Raw genomic sequence first — 10,103 nt, 5'->3', positions numbered from 1 at the left:
GAGCAAATCAGGTTTGCAAATTTGGATTTCAGTCCTGGGGCAGCAATAACTTGGGCTTCCATTACATACCGTAGTCAGCACTTGGGTAAAAAAGGGGAAGAAGAAAAAAAAAAAGAGGGAAAAAGGGAGGAATCAGAAATAAAGCTCTAAATTAGATTGGTCACAGAGGCCTGTCTGTGTGTTTTCCTCTGCCTCTTTCCCTTTGTGTTGGCGTGGTGTCGGTGCTCGCATGGGAAAAAAGGTGAGCTTACATTTAAAGGTGTCAGCTCTCGCTTTGCGGCTCCGCTCGCCTGCGCGGGAGCGTAAACACGGTTATCGCTCAGGGTGAGGACGGAACACACGACCAGATGATGCTTCTCTCTCTCTCTCTCTCTCTCTCTTGCTCTCTCTCTCTTCTTTTTTCTCCCCTTCTGTCTTCCTTACCTTCTTTCCCTTTATTTTTGGATGAGCTGCGTCTCTGGATTGGCCTGACACTGAGTTGGCTCTTCTGTTGTGCTCAGGATTTGGTTGACTTTAAAGCCTCCCTGATGAGTCTCTTCAAAGACATGCCGGTGCGCTTTATCTTTCTGACAGAGCGGTTTTTACGCGTTTGCTTTTCTTTTCTCTGTCTCCTCTTCCTTAGAAATTTAAGACATTTAGTAGATTCTTAGTTTAAAGCCAACCACAGATCTCCACATTTCCAAACACTCATTCAGGCATGTGAAGTAGGGAGAGACGGAAACTGTTAAAGGGACCAGAGAAAGGGAGGAAAATGTTGAACGTGAGGTGTAGAATAAAGAGGAGACTGTGGGACATTGGGGTGCTTTGCACATACTTAGAGGGGGTTAAATTATAGTTACCGCCATTGATTTTGCGTCATTGTCACTCCTGCTCATGAATGTGTGTGTGAAGGTGTGTACGTGTGTGTGAATAAGTGTGTGTGTGTGTTGGTGTGTTAGAGTGTGTAAGCATGTGTTTGTGTGTCTGTGCCCATGTATGTATGCATGTGTGTCTGTGTGTATGACAGCATCAGACGTGGTGCTTGTGACAATGGCGGATCAGCAACCTGGGTATCAGGTGTTGGGTTCAAAGAGTGCCTCGCGCCTGGAGAGGGTCCAGATGGCGGCTAAGAGATGCCTCCTGCATACACAGCCACCCGCCGCCTTTATTCTTCATTTGATTTCAAAGGCGCACCGCCACTATCTCTGAGCGTCGAGCCTCGGGCAGGTGTCCTTCGCCCATCGGGATACTCCGGCAGATTTGACCTTTCCATCTCTCCGTGGATCTGTTGTCAGATCTAACCATTGGTTTTTATGTTGTTTGTTTATTTATTTCCCCATTTCTGTCTTATCAGACAGGACCTCACTGCCATCATCACACTCTCCCCCAGACCACCCCCCATCCCCGCCACCCCCCCACCCACACCCCCCACCCAGTCCCTGCTCATTTGTTACAGCGATTACGACACATAAAACAGGACAGGCCAGGGAGCTTTGCCTTGGTATAAAAGTAAAGGTTAGATACATCAAAGGGAGAACATTTCCTCCTTAATTCTGGGAGGTAACCCCATCAGTGGCAGGAAGCTGAGACTGAACCTGTGCCTGTTAAAATCCCAACTGCCCCAATGGGGCTCTCTCTAGCCTAGACTAACACCACTCTTTAGTCTCTCTCTCTCTCTCTCTCTCTCTCTCTTTCATTCTCTTTCTCTCTCTCTCTCTCTCTCTCAAACACACACACACACACACACACACACACACACAAACACACACACTACTCTCGAGGGAAGGTGAGGGGGCCATAGACACCTGCACAGGAGCATGAGGAGGAGCTGATTGGGGTTTCCCACTGTGCTGTGGGCTCCCTGGTGGCTCTCCCTGGAGGCTCCTCTGTTAGCGGGAGGGAGTGCTCCGGAGGGAGAAGGAGAGGCACGGTCATGTTGGGGCTTAATACACCCAGGCAGTGTGTGTGTGTGTGTGTGTGTGTGTGTGTGTGTGCATTTGTCTGTGTGTGTGTTCGTCTGTGCATGTCTGTGACTGTGTGTGTGTGTGTGTGTGTGTGTGTGTGTGTGTGTGTTGGGTGGGGGGTGGGGGCAAAACAGAAAGGCATGATGAAGGCTTGATTAGAAAATTGATTAGCACTAGAAAACAGCTCAAAAAATAATTTGTGCTTCAGCGGTTCATTACTGTCTTCGCTGTCATTCTTTGTCATTCTTTCTTTTTCTCTGTATGTGTTCCTTTCTCTCTGTACTTCCTCCATTTCTCCCTCTCTTTCTTGCTTTCTTTTCTTTCTGATTTCAATTTGTACTTTTTGGCTTTTTTTTCTGCTTTTTTCAGAACAAAAAAAAATCAAAGGTTGACCTGTCAAATCTGCATGACAGATGTGGAAAAAAAAAGAAACGTACAAAAGCCAAATGCTTCCAGCAATTAGTCCACTAAAAGTGTGTGTATGTGTGTAGGGTGGGAGGCCTGACATTCACTGTGCCAAAGCACTGTTGTGCCAAAACAAGTCATCTGTTTTTTTCTTCTTTTCTTTCTTTCATTCGTTCTTTTTTCCTCATCTATGTTTTCACCCACAGTGTGGCAGTGATTGTCAGGTAACATTTAGAAAGTCCTTTCAATCTATTTGCCATGCTGAGGCCTCACTCCTAGAGACATTTCCTCTCTCATACACAGCACAGCCACACAATCATTGGGATTCATAATGCAGCTGGATGGCTTACCACCACCAGTTTGAAATGAGATTTAAACAGAGAGAGAGAGAGAAAGAGAGTGAGAAAGAGAGAGAGAGAGTGAGAAAGAGAGAGAGTGTAAAAGTAAAATGAAATGGCCTAGCTTATGAATAAAATATAATTCAATGCAGGCCGTATAAACAAGCGCATGGAATAATTAGTTCAGTTTGTTTTATTTTTGGGAACACTTAGCATGACACTTCATTCTCAAGGCTCGCGCGATGTCTCCTTGAGGACTTGGACCCTTCCTCCTGTTCTGAATTATTCCTTATCTGGGCTACTTCCTCCAAACACCCAGACAAATGAGCCTAACCACAGGGAATTAGCCCACAAGACAAGGCCTTAATGAAACCAGTTTATTTAACTGGGTTTTCGAAATGGAATAAATTATGTATGTTTTCAAGGATATGATACTGAGCATTCATTTGAACTTGATGCGGGCCATGTCATTTGGTTCTAGACCAATTCTAATTTATTAGCGTCATTCTATTTCTTTTGAATATATCTCTACTCCTGCATTTCTCCTCCCTTTCCATAAGTGTTGTGTAGCACAGTGGACTGAAATGGGTCAGGTCATCATTCTGTATCTCAGGCTTCGTGCTTTTAGGTGGCGCTCTTTGAGAAAAAACAATATTATATGGCTCTGACCTTTAAGGCATGAGAAAACAAAAGTGGGAGTCTTAGAGAGTTGGTTTGGAAGCAGGAGTGGTGTGTTTCTCACTGTTTATGACCTTTGTTTGACTCACAGACACCTTCACACATGCATGCCCCGGAGAATGAAAGGAAGGAGATGGCACATGTACTGCGATAGTGTTATCACAGTAAGTGTTATGTGTTTATAAGTGAGAAGTGTTAGGCACCCATTCGATTTGTTGATTTAGGAACGTTATGATGACCATATATGTTTATTTCTCATTTACTTAGGGGCAATATATATATATATAAATTGCATTTCTGGTTCAGTTTCTTGTCTTTTCAATCCGACTGGTTGTTTTTGTAGTGTTATAATGACCAATCTCGCAAGGGGAAAGCCGGGGCCAGTTGGTGCTGGTTCTGGCCCTGACACATTGGTATCAGAAGTGGGAAGGAGATGACGACACTTTGACAGATGTCATTGAAACTTAGACAAGATTTCATTGAAAAGCTACAGCTGGAAGAGTTCATTGCTCACATTTAGTGGAAGGTGTGTGGCCAAAGATTTCTATTCAAAGAACCTTGATGAGGCAAGCTGACACTGCATTACCACCTGGGAATACAAGGAAGAGGGTCGATGGAGATGTACAGTACTTTTCAGGTGCCTCCTCCACTTCGCGCCTTGACAAAATGCTCTTGACACCTCAACATCAGTTTTAGGGTGAGCCACGGTCAAGTCAGCAGCTGATCTCAAGACCCCCATCATAGCTGTATCTACCAGCGGCTTCTGCCAGGCCAGGCATGCCCATCAGTGGCCTGGGTGGGGAACGACAGCTCCATCAAGAACTTCTCCCTTGGGTGATTGGTCATTATAACACTGCTAAAACACAAGCTCTCAACACTGCTAACACTGCTAAAAACTACAGTTTATGTGTATTTAAATATCCTACTGTGTACATATTTCCTGTGTTCTCTGGTCATATTCTAATTAAGAAAGTAAGACATAAACAATATGGTCCTTCCTTATAGCATTGGTGAAACAAAACATAGGTGCCTAAGACTTTTGCACAGTAGCCTACTGAATGTGTATGTGTGTGGGTGTGTGTGTGTGTGTGTGTGTGTGCGTGCGTGCATGTGTGTGTTGTTCTTTGAGGCCTGTCTGGTCATGTCCATCTGTCATAGAAATGTTGATTTTATTGACAGTCTTTGCCTCAGCTCAAACTGACAAAATCTCCACACATCACACATTTACATTTAAATTAGGCCGGGTTTTTAATTTTGTTTCTATAATAACCAGCACTCTGCCATGTCAGTTAGATGGAATGTTATAATAATAATCAGTCATGCACAGCAGCTTCTCTGTTTTGGAAAATTTCAAGTCTGAGAAGCTAGCACATGTATAATCATGATAATATTTTGAAAATAGTACACAATTTTACCTCAAAATCAAGCCTTAGAATAAAATAGTAGGCTCTCTCGGTTTTATACAGTAGCACCACGCTGCAGAATTCTAGCGCTCCGGGCCCTTGCCAGACCTCTCATTGGGTCATCATATAAGCTATCACTCTATGATGGAGAGCCCGGGTCTACCCCAGCCATCCATATCCCAGACAGGCACCCGCAAAGATGACCATGTGTGGACAGGCCAGGACAACATGACGTACGGCAACCTTGGGACGACAGTGAGGCAGGTGACGGTCAACTGGGTCTGGCTTTGCCGTGGCCCGGATTTGGCGCGGCCACACCAGAACTGTGCCAGACCCGCCCAAGAGCCACCCCAGAGGCAAGTGCCGTCCGACGGGGGAACATTGTGGCTTCTCGACAACACAGCCCTGTGATGCAGGCTACCGCCAGTGTCTGCACTGTACTCTACACTGCACTGTTAGCGAAGCCTCTCTACCCAGTTGAGAAGAGAAATGGAGGCTGTGTTACTTTTACATGAACCAAATACAGTAAGCATCACATCACTAAACAAGTGCATGTGTGTCATGCAAAATGAACTTAGGGCAACCGTATGCCTTCTCCCCACTGATCAAATCTGAGTGCCTTTCAACACTGTCTGTTGTATCTGAAACATATCTGGATTTCTACTCCTGCAAATCTAGGACATTTGTTTTTGTTCATTATGCTGCCGTTTGATGATCTCGGAGGCCCTGAGCGACCCAGTGCCAAGCGCAAGGCCTCAGAAGACTTGGCCTCCCCTTCTTTGACTTCTTTTGCTTCTCTCTCTCTGTTGTTTTGCTGTTTACACTTTACCCCACATTTCATACAGGCAACAGCAAATACAAGAGAGCATGTCGTTGGGGGGAAGGGTGTGAACGGGAGATCTTCCGATTGCGTGTTCCACAGTCAGCATTTGCAGCATTGAGTGTGTGAGTGTTTGTGTGTGTGTGTGCGCGTGTGAGTGTTTGTAAGTGTGAGCGTGTTTGTGTGTGTGTGTGTGTTTGTGTGTGTGTGTGCATTTGTGTGAGCCGCGGGGTGGAGACAGGCCAGGAGAAGAAGGGGTGTCTGTGTGTGAAGGTTAATGAAGGTACTACTACACCTCACGGGCATCTACAGATGAAGCTGTCACACAAAACAATCAGATAACAAGGCGGAAAGAAAAGAAACGCAGGCATATGTGAGCTAGAGTAAGAGAGAGAGAAAGAGAGAGAGAGAGAGAAGCGATGCCTCACAATAGACGCCTGCGTCATTAAGGGAATTCTCACACAGCTCTGACACAGGAGCAGCTTCAGTCGACATGAAAGGCGGGGAAGGGGCTCGATAATAGAGACAGGGCTGGGGTGGGAGGTGGGGGTTGAGGACTGGGGTAGGGGGGAGGGTGGTGGTGGAGATGGAGGTGAAGGCAGGGGAGGAAGAGCGGGGGCAATGCCTTTTCATTTTTCTGTTCCTGCTTTTGAGCTCTGACAAGCTCTCAAAGTGGTGTGTGTGTGTGTGTGTGTGTGTGTGTGTGTGTGTGTGTGTGTGTGTCTGCGTGGTCATCGCACTTCATCTAGAGCTTCACAATAAAGGCAGCGGGGGATTGGTGTAGCACGTGTGAAACTATTTCATCATCACGGAATAAGTGGAACTGACAACGCAGATATCTGCACCACTGCGTTTCTTACATATGCGTCACTGTCTTCAAACAGTCAGACAGATTAGCCTCACGAAATTCACAGGGCTTCTTCCAAGACCCATATATAAAGAAAGGCAGCAAATTATACTACAACACACAATCTTGATGACCATTTCCAGAAGAAAAACAACTCCCATGAAAACAAATATGCACCAAAAATCCCTACAACCTCCACAAATGGTGTCAAATGAACACCCATACCAACACACAGCGTAGCAATGACTCGGAAGGATTTTACCCAAGCTGTTTATTTTTGCTTTGTATGCCATGGCATCTATTTGCCTGCACTCTATTTACCAAAGCTAATCCAGGATTTCCAGCTTCCCCCTGTGGAATCTGGCCACTAGGTGGTGCTCATATCCTACCCCCCCTTCCTCACGGCAACATGGCCTAGATCACTCAGCCTGCACAGACTTCTATTGAGGAAAGACAAATAACCTCCGATTTAATTGTGGTTCCAAGACAATCTCATAAAAATAACACAGAGAGATAAAAATGAACTTGACACGGGGTACACAAGTTAAAGCAAGGACGTCTGAGCAGGGGACGGAGGATTTTTTTTATCTAATTTGGTGTGTGTGTGTGTGTGTGTGTGTGTGTGTGTGCCGAGCCTCTCCATGGTCATCCCAGCACGGTCAGTCCGAGAGAGGGGACCTTGGGAATGGGTAAAGCCGGCTCTTGTCCACCCGCTCCACACATGCATCTGTTTATATAGCCCTTGATTAAATATTAATTCGGTGCCGATTCTTTCATCGCAGCTCCAGCCCCACTGCAATCTCACAGATTATACAGAAGCAGGCCAACACACTGGCTGATACAGAAGTGCAAATGATGCAAGTTTTGGAGGCTTCTTTTTTTTTTGCTCTGTGTGGTGTATTCAAATGGCTGCGATAAACATCATAATGACAGAGAGAGAGAGAGAAAGAGAGAGAGAGAGAAAGAGAGAGAGAGGAAGTGTAAGTGAGTGAGGGAGAGGAAGCAGAAAAGACAGAGATGGAGAGAGGAGATGGAGAAGAGAGAGAGAGAGGGTGCCGGAGCTGAAGTAATCAAAGACCAAGATTCTCAGTAGTCATCCACTCAAAAAGATTAGGCAGCATTTTTCATAAGTGATAAAAGGATCCCCAGAGGCAACAAGGGAAGGAAACATCACTCCCTGCAGTTAACAGATACACATGTACATCCGCTGCAAAAGGGAGCTGCTCATCAGTCATCTACTGGAGAGGAGACCAACCAAACACTGCCTGCTCACCACCGGTTTCATCCTTCAGACTCTGTGGGCCTGTTTCTTATTCACAGGCCTGGATGTCAAAGAGTTAACATGAAACTTAAGAGCACTGAACATGAGAGACAGAAAGAGAGAGAGAGAGAGTTAGCGAGAGAGAGAGAGAGAAACTCTTCCTCTCGAAAAGCAACAAGCAGATATCTACCTTTAAATATTCCTTATCAACGAAGTCCCCAGGGGCTCTGGAAGACGAGGATGTTGGGAGGCTATGGTCGTGTTCAAGAGACATTTCATGCCTTCAGGAAGCTCTGAATTTTTTTGGAGACATGTAGATTTTTTGTGCCGGCCAGGGGGCTTCCACTTTGGACCCCGGCGCGGCAGCATATGATTGCCGGCAGAAAATTAATTAGCGGATGGGACAAGGTTACAGCCACGTAATGAAAGTTATTGGGCATGTCACTTCATCACATCCTCAGACCCCTATTACTTTCAATCAGGGCAGCCGGCCGTGAAATGGAGTTTCATGTGATGCTACAAATATAACCTGCATATCGGTCCTTTCCCCCGGCGAGTTCACACATGGATGAGCAGGGCACTTACTCTAATGTGTGCACAGGGCGATAATCCAACAGGTGACATCATCAGTCCGCACTGCTGCCATGGGGGCCCCTGCTGTCCACTCCTGCTGCAGGTTTTAATCTGCTCACTCCCTTCTCTACTGACTACAGGTCAGCCAGGAGACGTGCTGGGCTAGCTTAAAATACACTGTCAGGAAGTTCTGAACACCGTGGTTTAAGTAATTATACATGAGCATAATTGGTTCAATGCTGACATGAGCAAACCTTTTATATCGCTTAGCCCTTTGTTATGTTACATAGCATATAGGATGAATCATTATGTACGGTACTGTAGATTTGCCATTCAGTGCACAGCAAACGATTATTGTCATTCTTAGCCTCCCAGTTTTTTGAAAATACACAGACATTCTTAAAAACACTTTTCTACTGTAGACTCATAAATCTAACACAATGTTATGTCTTTACCATTTCAAGACGCTGTGTTTCAAAATAGCACACTCATGAGGACCCAATTGATCAAACACAGACATCATATGTAAAGAAAGACAGTTTGGTGCTTCACTGTAAACTCACACATCAGACTTCCCATAAACAAAACAATATATTTTAAAGAATTTTTTTACAATATATTTTGAAATATATGTAAATATTCAAAATTGGCCCCCCCAAAAAATATTTTTGACACTTAAAAATATATTTCAATTGACAAACCGTTTCTGTTGCTTAGGAACAAGATAAAACGTATTATGGTCTGAGCGTTGCGTTACGTTTTCCGCTGCCACTTGCCGCTGGCTAATGTGATAGCCGCCTAAGCATTGCTAAAGGCAACAGGTGAGTTTATTTGAACCAAAATGGAAAGCAACCAACATTACAGAGTGAGGAAGAGGATGAGAAAGGAGCCCGTAACAGAGGATTGATAGGGAGAGGAAGATGAAGATAGAGGTAGAAGTAAGAAAGAAGGTAAGGGCCAAATTATACATGCAAAAGGATATTCAAGCAACTGTGTTGATGTTGTACAGAAGGGGTTGCCATTCAAGAAGAAGGATGCAGTGTCTGAAAGAATACTTTGGCTCCAGAAATGTTTCCACTGCAATTTCACTGTAGTATGTTCAATTTAGAATATGTTCTATTTTGATTTGATAGTTAGATGATGTATTAAGTGTACAACGTGGAGAGAGAAAAATACACATTTTTCTTGTCCCTACTGAGAACCACTGATTTACATGATGGTTGTGAACTGTTTTGAAACAAAAACAATTTTTTTGTGAATTTGATGAGTTTTGGAAGGGTTGTCTACTTTTGTAGGTTTGGTGCAATTTGTTGTGGTTAGCATGTAGAGCTTTACAACAAATAGCATCCAAGTAATCAGACACAAAACGATAATTAAGCACAACAAATTTCAAAATCTTTCAGAAGCATTTAGTCCACATAAAATTATTAAACATGATAACTGTAGACCATGTTAGAGTCTCCAACTATTTAATTACCTGTACTTTCAATTTTAGATGAAACAAAATGAAGAGTGACAGACTCAAGAAAGCAAGTGCTGCGCGCACAAAGGAAGGGTCATTAAAACCTTGTGATTAATTTCTGAAGCGCTGTTGTAGTCATATCTTTTGATGTTCACTATGTATTACATGAAACACAGCTATCATGTTTTGCTGATCATAGAACAACTGTTATGAACTGCACCAAGAGCAGAAAAAGAAAAGTATTGCACATAATGTAAACCATATGGTGGCTTTGAAATGCAGAATCAATATAAAGTTAATTTCTTTCAGATCCAACTATTTTGCCATTTTGCTTTCCAATAGTTGCTTAATCCTTTGTCTCTTTGTTTGAGAG

The sequence above is a fragment of the Alosa pseudoharengus genome, unplaced genomic scaffold (assembly GCF_046254945.1).
Source record: "Alosa pseudoharengus isolate Yale_2024_CS ecotype anadromous, Long Island Sound unplaced genomic scaffold, YU_APseudo_1.1 YU_APseudo_1.1_scf_13, whole genome shotgun sequence".
Taxonomy (NCBI): domain Eukaryota; kingdom Metazoa; phylum Chordata; class Actinopteri; order Clupeiformes; family Clupeidae; genus Alosa; species Alosa pseudoharengus.
The sequence above is the reverse complement of the archived record's forward strand: the minus strand, read 5'-3'. Positions refer to the sequence as shown.